The sequence below is a fragment of the Felis catus genome, chromosome C1, assembly GCF_018350175.1.
Source record: "Felis catus isolate Fca126 chromosome C1, F.catus_Fca126_mat1.0, whole genome shotgun sequence".
In the NCBI taxonomy this organism is placed as follows: domain Eukaryota; kingdom Metazoa; phylum Chordata; class Mammalia; order Carnivora; family Felidae; genus Felis; species Felis catus.
In genome coordinates, this window is record NC_058375.1 from 136,266,454 (window position 1) to 136,285,612 (window position 19,159).

The 19,159-nt window shown below is 37.5% G+C and overlaps 1 long non-coding RNA gene across 1 annotated transcript in view; it reads right to left on the bottom strand.

The window, feature by feature from the left end:
* Positions 1-16,723, bottom strand: part of LOC102900722 — an 89,856-nt gene extending 73,133 nt beyond the window's left edge. Inside the window, exons 1-3 of the long non-coding RNA XR_006583184.1 lie at positions 16,589-16,723; positions 8,739-8,828; positions 2,316-2,651 (exon numbers count right to left, since the gene is read on the bottom strand). This is a non-coding gene — a long non-coding RNA (uncharacterized LOC102900722). The remainder of the gene's footprint in view (positions 1-2,315; positions 2,652-8,738; positions 8,829-16,588) is intronic.
* Between the last annotated feature and the right edge of the window lie 2,436 nt (positions 16,724-19,159).

Sequence of the window (19,159 nt, forward strand, 5' to 3'; positions counted from 1 at the left end):
GGTGCAAAATTAAACAGATGATTAAAAGTATCTTAAGCAAGCAGAGATTTGAAGACAAAACCTAATAAATCAGGACTCTACAAAGACCATTTGAGCCAAATTCACATGACCAGTGAGCCTGATTCCTACACAAATGCTGCAGATGAAGGAGTTAAAATATCATATTAACCTGCTTCTGCTAACTGTCCGTAACAGGAAGTGTAACCCAGGTGGGTTTGATATTCATAAGATTAAAGCGTATGCCTACCATCAAATGGTCACCACATTAAAGCTGTTTTAATGAGGACTTGGAAAGATAATGAATGAATGTCCCTAATTCACCACAGAGAAGACAGCATGACCTCCTGCTGACCTCTTTGCCGCCAGGTACCTTAAACAACATATTAGTTCTGCTTCAAGCCAAAAATGGGACGGTCCGTAAGATAAAAACAAGCCAAATGCTTAAGAGAATGACTTTTGCCGGTGTTAAAGCCAGAAAAAAATTTCTCCCTGGAGTCCTTATAAAAAGAACACTGTGTAACAGGATGAAAATCACCCTCACTGACACCTTTATCTCAGACAGAGCCCTCTGCTACATGAGGCTGTTTCCTACAGCGCCCCTCAACACTGTCCAGTGACATCATGCCAGGAAAATACCACTAGGTAAAGGCTTGGGTGGAGAACTATTATTGAAGGATAGGACTCTCTGCTGGTTTAACTTAATCCTGAGTAAATTTTAGAGGATTTCGAGGGACTGCTTATCTCTCAGGTAAGCCTTCATAAATATCAAGCATTTGATAGATTTACAACAGCAGTGTATTAGAGATTGTACTTGCTGGGAACTACTCAGGGCACAGCCAATTTATTGTAATTCCAGTTGTTTTTCCAAGCAGCAAGAGTAGGGAGTAGGTCTTTGGAGGAACGGAGGACCTAGTGACAGCTTTTCCCAACTAAAAGACAACTTGCCTTCTGCCAAGAGATAAACCAAAGGAGGAGCTATGGTTAGAGAAGAAGAGACAGACAGGAAAAGATTCTAGAGCCTATTTTGGTCACTGAGCACAAGAACTGTCAAATAAGGTAAATACCAGTGAGAATTCACTTTAAGACTTGATCAACACAGATACAGTGAGTAAATACTTTACATTACAATGGTTTCAGATTTTTTCTCTGGAAGAAAACAAACATGTTGGATGGAATTGGAGTTTACATGAGCCTTGCACTGGGCTAGTTCTCCTAAATAAACTTATCAAGAAAGTCTACAGCTGTATTCAATGAATATTGTGGTTCATCTGTATGTGCACAGCCTCAGCTTTTTAAGGAGATCTTTAGTTTAAAATAGTGAAGAAAATTTAAGCAAGAGGGGAAAATCCTCAAAATTATTTTCCAGGCCAGATTTATTTTGGCAGTCACATTCAGGAAACTATGTAGTGTACCAAGTTTTGAGTATTGTATTTGGACACTAATCCATAACTGTAGTCATCAGTTTACTGACAACCATCTGCTTGGACACTACTCCCACATTTTAATAAGTAATGTTAAATTAAAATGGCAACAGACAATTCTGGCAGCAAAAGTGAAAGTGGTAATAGCACCCTTGAACCCATATAAAGAATTAGGAGTCAAACAGCAACACATATATAATTATCCAAACGCATTTAGGTAAAGGGTACTTTTTTTCCCTCTCTTTTTCCATTACAACCAAGATTCTTAAAAGAATGATCTGTGTTCATCTGCGCTTCTTTATCTGTCACTTTGCTACCCACGGCAACCTTGCTTTTGCAGTACATTCCATTGAGTTCCAGCTTTCAACTCAAACTAAATTTTCTGTCATTATCTTACTTTACCCGAGCCATTCAATGTCACGGAGGTAATAACACGGCTTAATAAATGTTGAACACCCTCTACACTCTGGCGTTTTCTTAGTCCAGCTACTGCATATGTCTCAATGACTCCCCAATAGCCACATTTAGCTTAGACCTCTTAAAGGAAGTATGGACCTACATAATCAGTGGCCTACGATACATTTTTAAATAAATGTTTCACAGGTACAGTCAAATAAAAATGTTTAAAACCAACATAGTTTTATCTATACCACCCACTTCTGTACAACATTCACCAAACCTGCCCTTCTGTTTAGTGCTGTCAGAATCTCAAGGAAAAGAACCACTATCTACCCCATTACTCATGCCAAAAGCCTACAGACACGGTTGATTTATCTTTCCTTTTTCAAAAACCAATTAGTCACAATATCCTGCCCATTAGGTTACAAGTGATTAAGAATACAATATAAATTTGTTTAAAAAATAAAAAGAACAAAAAATCAATGGCTCTTTTACCTGAAAAGTTCAGTCTTAATCAGCTTTATGGTGGAAATTCTTGGGCCTTCTTAGAGGTCTTTCCATCTCTTAGCTTTGCTTTATCTCTGTGTTGTTTCCATTGCTGGTAGGCTCACCAAATTAGATGGTTGCTGAGGGCTCTACATTCAGCCCATCCTCTTAACAATTCCAGCTAAAAAAAGTGTCCCTTCCTCAAAATTTTAGATAAAGAGTCAGAGAACTTAATCTTAGAGTCTCTCTTCAGACTGAATTGGAGAAAGCTCTTATCTCTGATCCAACAGCGTGGGTAGGAAGAAGCAGAGTCTGATTGGCTAGTCTGAATTGCATAATTCACACCTGGAATAAAGGTGAGGTCAGAACCACCACGTAAGTCACAAGACAGAAAAGCACAACAATTAGGGTGCTTTAACAACCAAGGGAAGTGTGTGCTAGCAGAATATTCCAAGAATATGCATTTTCTTTTTTCCGAATATGAGAAAAATATAAAAAAATAAAAATAAAGGTGCTAGTGTTAAACTTTAACCTTGATATAATGATCACTATACATTTGTGAAAAGCAGGCATATTTTGGAAATCATCTGAGTTCCCTTAGCAAGCTTCTGTCTGTATTTGTCTCCTGAGCCTGCAGTGATTTTTAGGCAGAGCAAGACATATTGGTTTTACTCTTTTAAAATGAATTATGGATTTTAAAAATGGATAATTAATTTATATTTTCCTAACTTAAATAGCAGAATACTAGTTCATGAGAGAGACTGAAGTAAGAGTAAAAGGTGCTTTTTAGTTTGAGGAAAAACTCAGGAATGACTTAAATCATGGCCATTACGTGTATGAAGATTTTTTCACACTAATTTTACTCACCAGCTGTTCCTTGCCACTGCAAACTAAACAAAGAGGAAAGCTTAATTTCCATAAAAAGGATTTAGATTAGGCACAAGGAGTCTGGTGTTTCCATGCATACTGAATGCACCTGTAGCAAGAGCAGATCCTCAGGTAGCTGCGAAAAGGAGTCATGCTTAGCCTACTGCAATCACATAATGATGGCTTCATACACCATGCTGTTCTCTGATCCCTTGTGATTAAGGAAGTAGAAAAGCTCGGAGCTGGGTGCTAACATGTAGTCACCAGGGGAAGGAAGTTATGCCTTTCTCTTCTACTTCATTTCTAATAAGCTGTGAAAGATGCTATCTGCCCAGATTGGTTTGTACCAGAATGCTTTCAAAATTCAGGAATTGGAATCACCTGAAAGGCTTGTTAAACCCCAAAGGGCTAGGCCCCACTGGCAGATTCTGAGTCAGTCAGTCTAGGATGGGCTAGGGAATTTTCTTTTCTAAAAAGTTCCTAGGGCTTCTGGATGGCTCAGTCAGTTGAGTGTTCAACTCTTGATTTTGGCTCAGGTCATGATTCCAGGGTCATGGGAGGAAGTCCAATGTGGGGCTTCCACATTGAGCATGGAGGCATGGAGTCTGCTTGGGATTCTCTCTCTCCTGCATGTGTGCGTACTCTCTCTCTCTCTCTAAAAAAAAAAAAAAAAAAAAATTACATTTAAAAAGTTTCCAGGTGATTCTGAAGCTGCAGGCATCCCACTTTGAAAACCATTAGCTTCACCATTGCCCATTGTGGCAAAAAAATAAATAAATAAATAAAGACTTTGGGGATTCTTTTAAAACTAGGTGATTCTGAAATGCAAGTACCCAAGTAGTTCCCTATACTTAATGAATTAATTGCAAGCTTCTATAAGCAGTATTTTTTAAGAATATGTTGTATCAAATTGGAGCCATATAAAAGGGTTTTCTCAATTTTTCTTCACATGCTAGGGGATCAGAAATCTTACTTCTAGAGAAATCTAACTTGTGGATTCCCCCAGATTTTTCTATCTCTTAGCTCCACTCTTTCCCTGACGTGTCTCCAGCCAACATACTCCCATCCTCACTTGAAAAACATCAGACTTTCAGAGAATAAGGCCTGGGTTTTTATATTTTTACAAGACCTGACACTCAATGAAAATAAAGTATGCAACTGGCCTAGTGTCTTTCCAGTGGGTCCTTGTGGCTAGGTATAATCTATCCAGCAGCAGTATTCTACATAGATTCCTAAGTGCTACATCTCAGGCAACTTAGATGGAAGAGGAGATAGGGTACTTTTGAAAGCTCTAAGTTTTCTGAAAAATGGTTCAGAAAAATGGTTGTGAGGGAGACACTGAAATCAAAATATCATACAGAGAATCTGAATATAATTGTTTCGTGACTTGTGAGCATGTGATAAAAACAGTTTTTCTAAATGGACATTTGACATAAAAGGTGATTTTATTCAATATGCACGAAAAACAAAATTATAAATAAATTAGGAAATCACAATGAGAAAAACACTTCTTGAAATGAACTCTCTTTTTCTCTTGAATGAACTGCCTCCTGGGTTATCTTGAGTAGTTCACTCAAGAACTTGTGAACTACTCAAGATAGGTCAGAAGTTCCAAGGCATGTCCATAGCAGAAGTTCCTACTGGGTTTGGGAAAAAGTGAGAATCCTTCTGCTTTAAGTGGGTAAAATTCTTCCCTTACTCTTTTGTCTGATGCGCAGCGGTCAGTTCTTTGCCAAAGATGCAGAAAGGAGATCTTTGAGTGATTTAACCCAATGTTTGCTTGTCCTCACGTCCCTCAACCTTGGAGGTCCCAGGGCTTCAGTTTATTAATAACACTTTAATGTTAACAGAGAAGTCTCCTGTCAGTTGAGAACCAGTTTAATAAACTAGCAGAAAGTGATGTCCCACCAACCATGTTATGTATAAGGAAATTAAGACTGTGAAAAAACTCTGAGATAATACATGTACAGCACTCACTTTAGGGTCCGGCCCATAGGAAGCTGCTAGTGTACATAAAGCATAGTACCTCTGCAGGAATTTATACAGATTGGACATATAAACCGTCCATGGTGATAAGTTCGGTAACAGAATTAGGCTTGAGAGAAATGGAACAGCGAAGAGAGTTAGCACCTCAGTGTGGAGAGACTACAGAGAGGTTCTCAGAACACAGAACCCTAAGTCCTATGTGGCAGTTCAGCACGCAGACCAATCATCACATTTACTGAATGGATGCACAGGAACACAGACGATTTCACCATGAAATTCAGATAACATGAGACCGCATTCTGATGCGATACAAATATATTTGATCAGAACACCTTTCCCCCCCCCGCTTTTTGGTTGAACTATAGTGCGTATTCAGTGGTTCTCAAAGCTGATGATTCATGAAAATAATAGAGGAGCTGCTAATAATCACAAACACTAGATACTGTGCAACTTCCGATTCCATTTCACAGATAGAAAAGAAGGTATGGTAGAGTAGCAAAGGGTTCCATGCTTTTAAAAGTCTCCCAGGTGTTTCTGGTTATTGGAAAGGTCTGGAAACCATTGGTTTAATACAGCTGTTCTCCTCACTGACTGAAAACTGGGATCACCTGAGGCGTTTTAAAACTATCCAAACCTAAGCCCTGCCCTAGTCATCCATATTTCATTTTGTGAGTTCTCCAGGTAATCGTAATGTGCAGCCAAAGCTGAGGGCCACTAGTTGAAGCATATGGGTGTACTGCACTTAGCAAAAAATGGTGGGTGGGGAGATGGAGGGAATAAAAAATGTTAGACTTAAGAAGCACTGTTATGGAGGTTGTATTATGAATTATAAGTACTTTGAATCTGCTTTTGTTATTATTGTTTTACTCTCTTCTCAACTCCCAAAGCTTGTAAAGACATAGGGGAAGGTAGATATTAATTCTGATGCTAGTTTCCACCAAGCAATTCAGCAGTGCTTGTAGCCCGCAGTGAGAAGAAATGAAGACACATTCTTCAAGTATCCCAGGCTGAAATGAAATACAGTCTCTGTTCTTTGGAAAGAAATAGTACAGCTTACCAAGTCCTTTTACCCTATAAATTACAGTGTGTGGCCAATCCCAATTAATGAATGTTCAATATTCAAAAACATATTTTGGGGAGAATATCCTAAAATTTCAGAATTCTTTTCTTTTTTCTTTTCTTTCTTCTTCTTCTTCTTTTTTTTTTTTTACTTGAGAGAGAGAGAGAGAGAGAGAGAGCGCGCGCGCATAAGCAGGGGAGAGGGGCAGAGGGTGAGAGAGAGAATCCAAAGCAGGCTCTACTCTCAGCACAGAGCCTGGCACAGGGCTTGATCCCACGACCGTGGGATCATGAGCTGAGCTAAAACCAATAGTCAGATGCTCAACCAACTGAGCCACCCAGGAATCCCCAGAATTCTTTTGTTGAATGTAATATGTCAAATTAATTCAAATTAATTTTAAAAGAAAAGATAGCTAAGGTGATTAATAAATCAAATAATCATTGCAAACTGAAAGCAAGTTTTTGCAAGTTTTGCAAGTTTTGAAACTCAAGGGGACATATTTTGAAAGGGATCATAATTCACTTAGGTAGACCTTTCTATTTTAACTACCTATATGCAATCATTAAGGGCAGGCTTTCAAATGAGGTGTGTCCTCGGTGAGTCCTCATTTGGGCTGTTCTCATGGAAGATGAATGTTCTAACACTTTCCTTCAGTGTGAGCATTCATGGTTCTATGTCTGTTGTTTAGACCTGTTGTTAGAACCATAGACATAGAAATCCTTGAAGCCGTTGAATAAGAAGAAATTAGATATTGTAGTTAAGATTGTTAAGATAAATTTTGAATTAAGTTTGTGGTTCAAATGCTACCATGAAACAAAAATGTGAAGTTGTTTTCCAAAAGGTATATCTTCTGTAGTTCTGGAGAATTCGATAAATAAACTCCTAAGTAGATACAAGCAATAGAAAAAATTTGTTTTAATATTTATGGCATGGGGGTTGTGGGAATATTTCCAAAGTAAATAGTATATTTAAGATTAGATAATGATAAACATTCTGCCATTCATCTCTCATTGAATTGGTATAATTCTTTTGTCCTATTTTTGGAGAAAATTTGCCAGTGGTTTCTCCATAGCAGCTGATAGAGCTTTAAAGTTAGAGAACCTTTGGCGTGTGTGTGTGTGTGTGTGTGTGTGTGTGTGTGTGTGTGTGTGTGAATTATCTGTTATTTATTTATGCAAGGTATTTTGTCTTCCCTCTAAGCAGTCTTTTCTCCTTATCTTACTCTGTTTTGGGTAACCTGAACACCTATGGTGCAATAGCATTATTTTAATCCAACTAAAATCTGAGGGAGAATGACATTCTTTTTGGCTTTTGTCTGAACTTGATTTTGAGGTTTCTGTTTAATGAGAATACACTTTTTAAGTTTTAAAGCAAGGAAATACTCTTGTGTATATTTTACGTTAAATGCCAAAAATCCTTTATATAGGTCATAGATGAAGCCTGAGTGTAGGCCATTAGTTAATAAGCAATCATATTTATACCGTATATCATTTATTTATAATATATGAATGTTTTATGTTGTGTAAAGATACTATAGCTGCTTCCTGGTTCATCTCTATGATGAAATTTCCTGCATAGTATTGTAGAGTATGGAGTGTGACACAAGTCAAATGAGTAGGAACAGTTATCAATTCACGACTGCTATCCCACCTCAACCCACTTATGATATTATTTCTCTTCATGGAACTCCTCATATCCCATTAAATAATTAAAGAGAAGGGTTGATTTATTTTGCTTTCCTATACCTATAATGACCTTGAAAGAGGAAGGCAAGAAGGGAAACAGAATGTTGATCCTGTTAATAACTACATGCAGTCTTTGACCGTGGTTTGCTCGAGCAAGAAAAGAGAGCTCAATTGTCTTCTTCCTTAGCAGGCCCCTTGGGGTGGGGAGAGCACTCCAGTTTGGACCGAAAAAAGCATCCCTTTGTTCTCAGCAGGTGCCAGATTGTTTTTGACATATTGCCCATGTATATGTTCACAGGTGCATGTGTGTATGTCACATATAGAGAAGTTTCCTTTATAGAGAAACCAAATACCAGGTAAACCTTGAAAGGAAAATCAGATCATGCTACTCTGTCGGGTATGATCAGTATTCTTTCTTTCAAAGAACACATAAGTGCATACATCCTAACTGTCTCATAGTATTCTAGCATTGAGAATCTTCCCAAGATTCTGTATCATTGACTACTTTATATATTATTTTTATATTATACAACAATCTAAAAATAAATTCACAATATACTGTGAATATTGATAACAAGTTATATTTTGTGTCATACCACTTGGTTCCAACTGTTGTGAAATGCTTGTAAACGTTTTTTTTCCCCTCTTCAAAAATTTACCACTCTATCATGGTTGGGTAAAATGTCATTTTTGCTTTGATTTGGTTTTGTGTAAAATGAGATGTTACCCACTCCGGGAAATCAGGGTCTAAAGTTTTACCTCCTCTCTGAAGCTTTGCTAGGTATTGCTTATTCATTCACTTATTCATGTAACAAGTACACGTTAAATACTCACAAGTGAACTCTGTCCTTTCCCAGTAGAAAACCTCTACTGAACTTCTCCTGATGTTTATAGTTACTCTTGCTTCTTCTATAAACAAAAGCTCTGGAAAAAGCAAGCGAACAGATAAACAAACAAACAATAGCTCCAACATTTATACTATTATTGTAGTATTGCTGTCTTTCCCTAACCCACATTAATTTTGTTAAATTGCTTCTTTGTTTTTCATTTATTTTTCATTTCTATATTTTTTGTTGAAGTATAGATGATAGGCAATATTACACTACTTTCAGGTGTATAACATAGTGATTCCACAAGTCTGTGTGTAATGCTATACTTACCACAAATGTAGCTACCATCTGTCACCACACAACACTATTATAATACATTGACTATATTCCCTATGCTGTACCTTTTATTCCCATGAATTATTCATTCCATAACTGAAAGTCTATAACTTCCACTCTCCTTCACCTATTTGCCCATCCCCCAACCCTTCCTCTCTATCAACCATCAGCTTGTTCTCGGTATTTATAGGTCTGGTTCTGCCCTTGATTTGTTTTTGTTTTTCGATTTCACATGTAAGTAAAATCATATGGTATTTGTCTTTCTTTGTCTGTCTTATTTCACTTAGCATAATACCCTCTGGTTCCATCCATGTTGTTGCAATTGGCAAGATTTCATTCTTTTTTATGGCAGAGTAATATTCCATTGTCGGTATATACCACCTCTTCTTTATTCACTTATCTATCAGTGGACACTTGGGTTGCTTTTACGTCACTTCTTTGGATGTCTACCACAGTGTTAACACACACCTCTCAGATGTTTGTGGAATAGGAGGTCCTTCATAAAGCCTTAGGTCTCTACTATGCTTGTTATTATGACTATTCCTCATTGGAAAGTAGACCCAGAAACTCATAATGATGGAAACCTCCTGCACTCATCTCCTGGGGCTGCTGTAACAGAGTAGCACAAATGGGAAGGGTGTGGGGGCTTCAACAACAGAAATTTATCACGCCACAGTTCTGAAGGCTGGAAGTCTGAGATCAAGACACTGTCAGGGTTTGTTTCTTTTGAGAGCTGTCATGAAGAATCTGTCCCATGCCTTTCCCTTAGCTTCTGGTGGCTTATTGGCAATCTCTGACATTTCTTGGCTTAAAGACACATCACCTCTATCTGTGCTGTCATGTTCACATGGCATTCTGTGTGTGCATCTGTGTGTGTGTGTGTGTGTGTGTGTGTGTGTGTGTGTCTATGCCCAAACTTCCCCTTTTTATAAAGACATTAGTCACATCAGGTTAGGAGCCCACTCTACTCCAGTATGGTCTAAACAACTAATTACATCTGCAATGATCCTGTTTCCAAATAAGGCTACATTCTGAGGCACTGGGGGTTCGAATTTCAAAATATGAACTTTGAGGGGCACACAATTCAGCCTATCACACCTTCTTATCAACTGCAAATTGTAGAAAATTAGAGGAGGGGCAGATTTACAAAATGACCTCTGTGTGTTTGTTCTTCACCACCTCTTCCCAGTCTTCTTGTAAACCCTACTGTGTCTGGTCAAGGCCTACATTTTCTCACAATTTTGAAGAGAAGCAAAAGAATATATACTCCATTAGGAAGGAAGGTGACTGGAGATTGTGTTTTGTTCAAGGAGAATGAACGCAGCTTGGGACACATGCTAACATCTCTACAGATGTGTTACTTTTGATCTTAAGTGCTTTAATGAAAAAAATTCTGATGGATAGAATTTTTATTGTTTATATCATAAAAGTATACATTCATGGTTACATATATAAGCTTGCATAAATGTGGTAGTATTATGCACATGCCATGCTTATTATGTTATTATTTTTCCCTGATTTGTATGATCCTAGAAGCCGTATGGTGAGGAGGGGACTTAGGAATGTAGGGTTGCTTCTCTGCCTTAGTAGGTTCATAGCTCTTTGGAGTTACTTATTGAGACACCCAAAATGACTCCAAAGAATTACTACTTGTGTTCAACTTTACGTGAAAACTGGATTATTCTGGGTTTTGGCATCCCATTAGGTTTTGGGTATTTGTCTTTATTTACTTCCTTGTGGATTCAACACTGTAAGTAACAATTCAATAAAAATTTACCTTTATTTCAATTTTATAGTTACTTGTATCTCCACTGCCTCCAGTAACAGCTGATCATGTTAGTACCAGGTGATTATGAAAAGATATTCTCCAAAAATATTAAAATAATTTTACATAACTGTTTTCTAGTTTGAACTTCGTGTATTGTCATTGATTGCTTGTGTGTACGTGTATGTGTGTGTGTGTTTGTGTGTGTGTGCACATGTGAGAGAGAGAGAGAGAAGATGAGAGAGAAATTAAGTTTACATGCCATTTACTGAGAATTACTGAAGCCACAAAGAAGGATGCTTCTCTATGGATTTTTTTTTTGTTTTCTTTTGTACATTTCTAAATTCAGTACATTTGGCGATTTTGCATGACTCTGTGTCCACCCAGGAGTAAAAAAATATCTAGCGCTTACAGTGTTTATCCTGTTCATAACATTTGCATTAAAAAGGGGGGCACACTGGACTCACATGAATGGAGTTACAGTATAAGGGATTGTTTCTTGCATTGCAATAAACCGATGGTTGAAATCTGTCTGACTGGAAACATTTCAATGGAAAATGAGGCTGCAAGTTTCTGAAAACAATTCCACCATACACAATGCTTGGCGGGTAACAATGATTGTGTTAGGTGAAGATCTTAGAAAATGTGTGTGCGTGTCTGCAAGCAGTTGGATAGTTCTTTTCCAATTCTTCCAGACAGATTGGCTTCACTACATTTTTACAGTTTGAATGATTTTTTTTTTCAAGATAAGATACCACCAGTCTAATACCTTTTCTGGCAGTGAGCAATGAATGTCTTCTCAATAGTTTTGGAGTCTGTCTTATTGTTGTATCTTATAAATGGTATTAACATGGAGTATAAGAACTAAGAGAGAACTAGGGAATACATTTTGTAATATTTCACAAGGTCTTCTGGAAGCTTAAGAAAGCTAAGAAAATACTCTTGTAAAACTTGTCCCCTGACCCAAAACTTCCGATCCCCATGCCAGTAGGTTAAACCACAGATTCTGAACTAAGCCTGAGGTTTCTCATTTTATTTTCAGCTTTTAAGATTTGCATAGTTAAATCTTTGATACGAACAATGAAAGGATAGAACGCAAGCTTCTTTAAGGAACATGTGCTCTGGGTTTCTTTCTTTGTTTGCTAAATTTATATAGCACCTTTGACCTAAGGTCTAGGACACTTTCTTAGGTCAGCTCCATCCCCACCTTTTTAAAATTGATCACTTGTGATGTAATCTGTGAATCACCCCAGCGACTCCCTCTGAGCTCCCACTGGCATCACGCACTCACTGGCTGCTCATGTCAGAACCACAGAAAACCACAGCATGTCAGATCTTTGCAACGCCAGCTCTCCGCGGAGAAAGACATCCGTCAATGTCTTATTGCAACCGATGCCCTCTTTGGGAATTTTTGTTGTAAAATGATGGCCAGGAGACTAATAAAAAAAATCTACACAACTACAAAAAGGTGCAATTGGTTATTATTTTTGCCCCTGTTTATTTCCATCGAAAAATGAGTATCTTAACAGAAAATGTGCGTTGTGTTACTTCTTTAATACTCCTGTTAAAAGCCACACAAATCTTCAAGAAGAGACCCGATCCAGTTGAAAGCAAGTAAGAAGAGACAAATCAGGGGTCTGGGAAAGGAGAGTGATGGCCAAGCCAGACCAGGTTTACTTCTCAGGGCAAAGCTACTTTTCTGATGAGTAAGCTTTTCTCCCAAGCCCCTCGGTTTCAAAAAAGGAAGGATGATGGAAACTGCCTTGGTTAATTGTCAGCTCACACCTTTCTTTAATGAGTTTCCTAGAAGTTTATGGTTAGGTTACCCTGGTGACTCAGGTAGGGTTTCCGTCAACTCCAGCTGAGGCTGTCAGAATAGGAAAATGGGGGTCCATTTTCTGATTAATGAAAATAATAATTATGTACAGATGAAAGCAAAGAGAGAAAGCAAAGAGCTTCCATGTTACTTTAAACAAAGAAGAGTTAAGGCCTTATCTTAACTATGCATTGGCACCGCAATGCGAAATGGTCATGCAAAATTAATTTTTAATGTGTTCAATTTATATTAAAAATTTCTGCAAGTGTGTGAATTTTTTTTCCAAGGCTGGAGTGCTACTTCATTTACAATATTCCCTGAAGGTGTTTTTTTTTAAAGAGACTCTTAAACTGAAGCCATTTTAAGGGTTTTATGAGACATTATGTGAGCTTTCATATGCAAGTTAGTCGTTAAGTACCAGATATTATATTCTGTAATATGCTTAAGTGATATTAGAGGCTGTATATAGCCTGCAGTAATGGCTATTGCTGCTTTTTTAATTTATCAAGAAAATGTTGCTTAAATAAGGAGCAAATCAATGCTGGGTTGTACAAAATATAAATGTAAGGAAGTAACGGTATTTTTTTATATACTTGCTTCTTCCAGCTTCACTGAAAGGGAAAAATACAACCTACTTTCAGGACGTACACTGACAGAAATTGTCAAAAAAATAAAATCAAATAGCATATTTAGAATTAGAAAGCTGCTAAGAATACATAGAATGACACTGAACAACGGAGATCCACTGCGACTCCACTGGTTCATGATGGATATAAAGATGAATTTTATGCCCTTGATAATTGTTTTTTGTATGCTTTCTGGCATTCAGACAAAGTAAAATCTCTTACTTGGATTTAAACCAGTTAAGGCTTTGACTATTCTGCCTACAAAGGGAAATATTTGTCTTAAGCTGGATTCATTGGTCAAGCTTTGAAAAGCATGGATAAAGCCCCCACCTGGTGAGCAAAATTGACTTAAAAAAAATTAAAGACAGATTCTTGGGCAAGGCTCCTCCCACTCTGTATCCCAACCACCACCACGGCCACCACCTATTTCAGAATGTTGATAATTCTGTGGATGGAGGTTTACACAGTCTTTTAACGTGGTCCTAAATGGAATTTTTTGTTTGTCAAGAAATACGACATGACCTGTTATTGACAAGCTATCTATTGTATCCAAGGGATTATCATTATGGAAACACAGAAGCTGGGCTTAAAAATAAATCACGTCTCACTCAAATGAAATAAAGACTCTCAAAATAGTGAATAACCCTAAGTAAAACAAAGATTCTCTCAACCTGGCAGTATGAAACGTATGTTATACTTACATTTTCATATTAAAAGCAAATGATTCCTTAGTTGAGATTATTCCCTTGAACATCTCTCCCCTTTATGGGCATTCTCAACACACTTATATATATCTTTTGGGCTTCTTAAATAGTATCTTAAATATCATCAATGTGCCATGGAAATTTCACACTTTAAACAACTCACATTACTCAGAATACCAAAAAAAGAAAAGAAAAGAAAGTTCAATTGAGTTTTTCTTGACACTGTATTTTGTGAGACAAATAACAAAATAACAAGCCAATATACAAAACAGCTTTTGGAGAATATTGTAGGCTCAGTGTATGTTTTGTCCTACCATATCTAAAATATAGGTTAATGATTATTTATTAATTTTTACTTTCATTCCACAAACGTTTACCAAGCCCCAACTGCACTGACATAATGTTCTAAGAGCCCCTAAGCTTCCTTTAAAATCATCAACTAAAAGAGTACATTATATTCTCTATAATTTCAATGATCACTGTATTTTTAGTTTCCTAATTCTTAAAGAATGATAATAAAACTCTTTTATATGAGAGATAACTATCAAATAATCAGCATGTTTGTTTTTATTAGAGCACTCCACAGCCAACACTTTCTTGAGTTTTCTGCTGCCTTTTCAATCTTGGGATTAATCTCATTTAAATTTACTAACTATTCTTATTATCTTTTTTTTTTTTTCTTAATGTCAACATGGGCAGGCAGAGTTTTCTATTTGCAGCCCCCTCAAGCTATAAAACCTTTCCTTGTATTTGCAAGTTCCCTGGTCCCCCTGGGCTCCAGGAAAGCCAAAGCTGCGTATTTGAAAGAAAGACAATCTTCCAGCTCAGCCCTCTGCCTTCCTTGGCCCAGCTGCAGATCTCCTTCGTTCTCCACTTTGCATTATGATTAAATACATTTAAAATCAAAATCATCTTTTCCACTCGCCTTCCCTCTCCCAGCTGCTGATTCCCACCCGATCCTTCTTTTGGAGTCAGAATTAATACGAATATTTAAAATCAAAATCATCCTCTGTTTCCTTGCCCTAGCCTAGCAGCTGCACATTTCTGCCCCCGGTACTGTTCTCAGTCTGTGGCTCCCCGAAATGTTTCTCAGAAAAATAATATGAAGTTGGCTTTTCCTGCCAGAAAGCCTAGCTTTCATGGCCCTCATTTTAACCTGTTTTCTTTTATAAGGGTGGTGAACACGATCTTGCCAGAAGTGAAGTGTGTCAAATTGTGGGTGTGGTACGTCAGGGAGTAAGCTTGATTTATATTAATTAATAATAGTATAGCATGGTGTGGGGACTGTCTGTGCCATTCATTCTTACAGAACATATTCAAACACATATGTACGCCCTGTCCGTTTGTGACCAATGCAGGAAAATAAAATGGAATAGAGCTTAGCTCTACCAGATCTTAAAATAAACATGCAGGAGAAATAAGCAAATAAAGTTTTTTGGCAGAGAGTTTATTTATTTAGCAACAGTGATGTAGTTGCTTACACTTTCTACAAATGTTTTATCTCTTTTTCCGTAGCACCTGTCCCTGAGTGAATAGAACCACATCTGTCTCATCTTGGCATAAGAAGTACACATCTACATCTGTGAGTGATGATTCCATTTTTGAAGGAAACAGTGTATACTTTTGCACTCCTGCAGTCTGGTTATATATATATATATATATATATATATATATATATATATATATATATATATATTGCACAATGGATTTTGTGTCTTGTAGGAAAGCTTCTAAATAGTGAATAGGGATTTTGGAACTGGTACAAAAATATTGAATTTGCAATTTAGGAAAGCTACGAATTTTACCTATATCTGTGTATGCATGTTGTACATGTAAATGTATATGTTATCAGATTAGCACAAAATATCAGATAAAGAATTCACTTAGTAGAAGATAGAATGTAGAAAAGAAAATACTTTAGCAAACACTTCAGTATTTTACAAGCTCATAAGATGGCAATGGTTTGCACATTGCTTCAGAAATATTTTCTGACAGAAAAAGATTAATTTTAGGTAGGGAAGAATTCAGGGTCTTAATTGATACCAATTAGAGTTACTGATTGTGATAATTTAGGGCATTTTGTATTTCGCACACTTCAATTTTAATACAAATAACCAATCTCTATGCAGAATCCTCTAATAATTAATGGAAGGGTTGAGAGGAGGTGGAGGGATTTCGGAAGCCGTGTCTTCAGACAGAGCCAAAGCAAAAATTACAGTTCGGAAGACGCACTTTCTCTCCCCCAAACCTACCCTCATTGCTGTGGTCTCTATGTGAAACCACATATGTGGCTTTCACCCTTTCTCTCTCTCTCTCTCTCTCTCTCTCTCTCTCTCTCTCTTTTTTCCTCTTTTCCCCAAATCCACTCTGATCTCCCAGTCCTAGTTCATTTCATTCCATGCAATTTGCCATCATTTCTTTTCTGGATTCGGCCGAAGCTTCCAAATTGACCTCTAAGCCTCAAGATTACCTTCTCTCCAACTTCTGCTCTCACTGCGCCCAGAAAGAACATTACAGAACTTTATCTCTGGGAATGAATTTCCCTGCTTAAAACGGTCCAATGGCTCGCCATTGCCCTCATGAGAAAGCCCAAACCCAAACTCTCACCTGGTTTAGAAGATTCTGGAATAGTCTTTGCGAGGCGCCGGCAGCCTCGCCTCTATCCACTTCTCTCTGCCTTTCCCCACCCACCACTACTACCTCGAGCCATTGCTGAATTATTTTCACTTGTGAAAACCCTCCCCGTGTTTTTCTCTCTTCCTCCTCCTCCCCACTTTTGAGCTTGTTCTTACGTGTTACTCCTTGAATCTGCAACACTGTCTCCTTCTACCCCTTCCCTGCCAGCCCCCCACATTACTTTTCTGAGCAAAATCACAAGGGGATGGGCGGAGCTCTGTAACACTTGGGAAGTCCGCGCGTGCAGGAATTATGAACTCAAACTTCATGAACTTCCCAGTTTTGTAGTTTTGGTGGATACGCACTTACTGTGTGCACAACACTGACTTAGGCACTGTGAGACTACTGTTAAAACACCCCCGAAGTTTGATGATGCACTTAGGAAAATCTGATATAGGCACAGCATGCTCATATACAAAATAGAAATGACACAGGGAAGATGTACAGGAAACAAATTATTTTGCTGTTTGACCAAGAGTTAAGTTAAAATTTGTTTGACATCTTATTATACTTTGATATGCCATTACCTGCCCCCCCCCAAAAAAGAAAACAGCCAGGTTTTTTTTAATAATGCTGATATAATGATTTGAGTCTTTTAAAGATAATCCTTTAGGTGATTCCATAGTCTCCCTTGTTACCATTTCCCTAAATTTCCCGGGTCCCACATTTTTGAATATCAGCTTTATTCCCTTCTGCTTCTCTGGAAGTCTATTTGTTTTTTCTTGATCACTTCACGGTGAGAAGCAAGAACAGCTGCGCTCCTAGGCTGCGTCTGTTCATTTCACTAGAGTCCTGTATCGCACCTACCTTTCAAATAGCATTAGGTTCGCGAAGGAAAAACTGAGTCTGCAAACTTCACTGGGCTTTGTTTTTATTTCAAGCACGCTGCTTGACCCAGCGCGGTCGCTGCGCTGCTGCATCACCATCTATCTCCTAACATTCCCTGAAAACCCCTGATTGCTTTTCGGTCTATACCTTGCTTTGTATCTTGAGTTGGACATGCCTCGGGGCTGCCGCAGCGCTGACCATTGGCACACACGTTTCTAAATACTTTTTTTTTTTTTTTTTTCTCCCTTTCATCTGAAGGCGAGAAGAGCAAGCTGCATAATTTACAATCACTTCCTGGGTGGCCACACCTTCCCCTCTCTCCTGTCTGGCCTCACCCAGCTGCCATCTGTTCTCCTAAGCACCCCAGGCCCTCCTGTGTTTGACAATGAACTGCAGTGTTACTCGCAGAATGAGCTGTGATAGAAATCGGAAATTCTTTCTCCATCCATAGTGTGTCCAATTTCCTGTGTTTTGTTGGTTGTGGCCAGTTTGTATATATAGGTACACTTCTAAGTTTCCTTTTGCTTAGTTTTATTCCAAAAGAAAAAAAAAAGACTTCTTAAAAATCAACCAAGATGGTTATTTAATGTGTATTATTTATTGATAGGACTCTGGATATTAGATAAAAATAAAGGCAGGCGGTTCTTAAAAACTGCCAAGACAATAAAAGGAGTTGTTTCAATCTAGTGGGAAAAATTATAAGTTTGGGGAAACTTTCAAAATATGTTACTCCATCACTCTCAATGGAGTGAGAGTCAATGGAGTCTGGATTTAGATGCTTTAAAGACACGTGTTAAAAAGAATATAGGTGAGAAGGATTTTTATCTATTGGATATGCTTTCTCTTCCTAATTTTAGACATGCCTATCATTTACAAATTCCCCAAATTTGATTTGATTTGATTCCTGCTGTTTGGTTTGGAGTTAGCATTATTATCTAGACAAAAAAATCTGCAATAAAATACTTAATAATGAACAATGAGCACTTAAAAGTTGCAGTAGATACTTTGGGTCAAGTCTTTCATACTCAACATAATTTACTTCTGAGGGGAAAAGCAGCATAGTGCATATAAGTACCACATATACATGTTCCTAATTAGTGATTTTTAACCTCAAAAACATTGATTTCAATGGACTCAAATTTACTCTATACTCAAACCACAGAATTGATCCATCAATTTTTTTTGAAAAAAATCTTGTATTTGTTGAATGCTTCACTATGTTTTTTCCTTTTATGGCACTTCAGATAACCAGTAAAAATTTAGAATGATTTGCATTCAAATTCTGGATTGAGGAATATAGTAAGAAATAATCTTAGGCCCATTGTGTGTGTGTGTGTGTGTGTGTGTGTGTGTGTGTGTGTGTTTCTTTTTCAGTTTCAGCTAAGTTGTGCTTTTGAAATGTTGAATGTGTATTTACGTTAGTTGTCTGTAACTTAAGGAAAGGAAATGGTAAAGAACAGGAAAAATTAAAATCAGGGCTATACTAGTTAAGGCTGGAAAATATTACAGTGTTCTAAAAGTAAAACCCTTCTATTTGTGCCCATGAAATAGTCATCATTTGATATTGGATGCACCAGTAGTTTAAGTGCAAATAGCATATATCTACTAGTATATCCAATAAGGCATTTATAAACTAGCTGATACTCCAGTGACATCTCGAATCATAGTTAACTA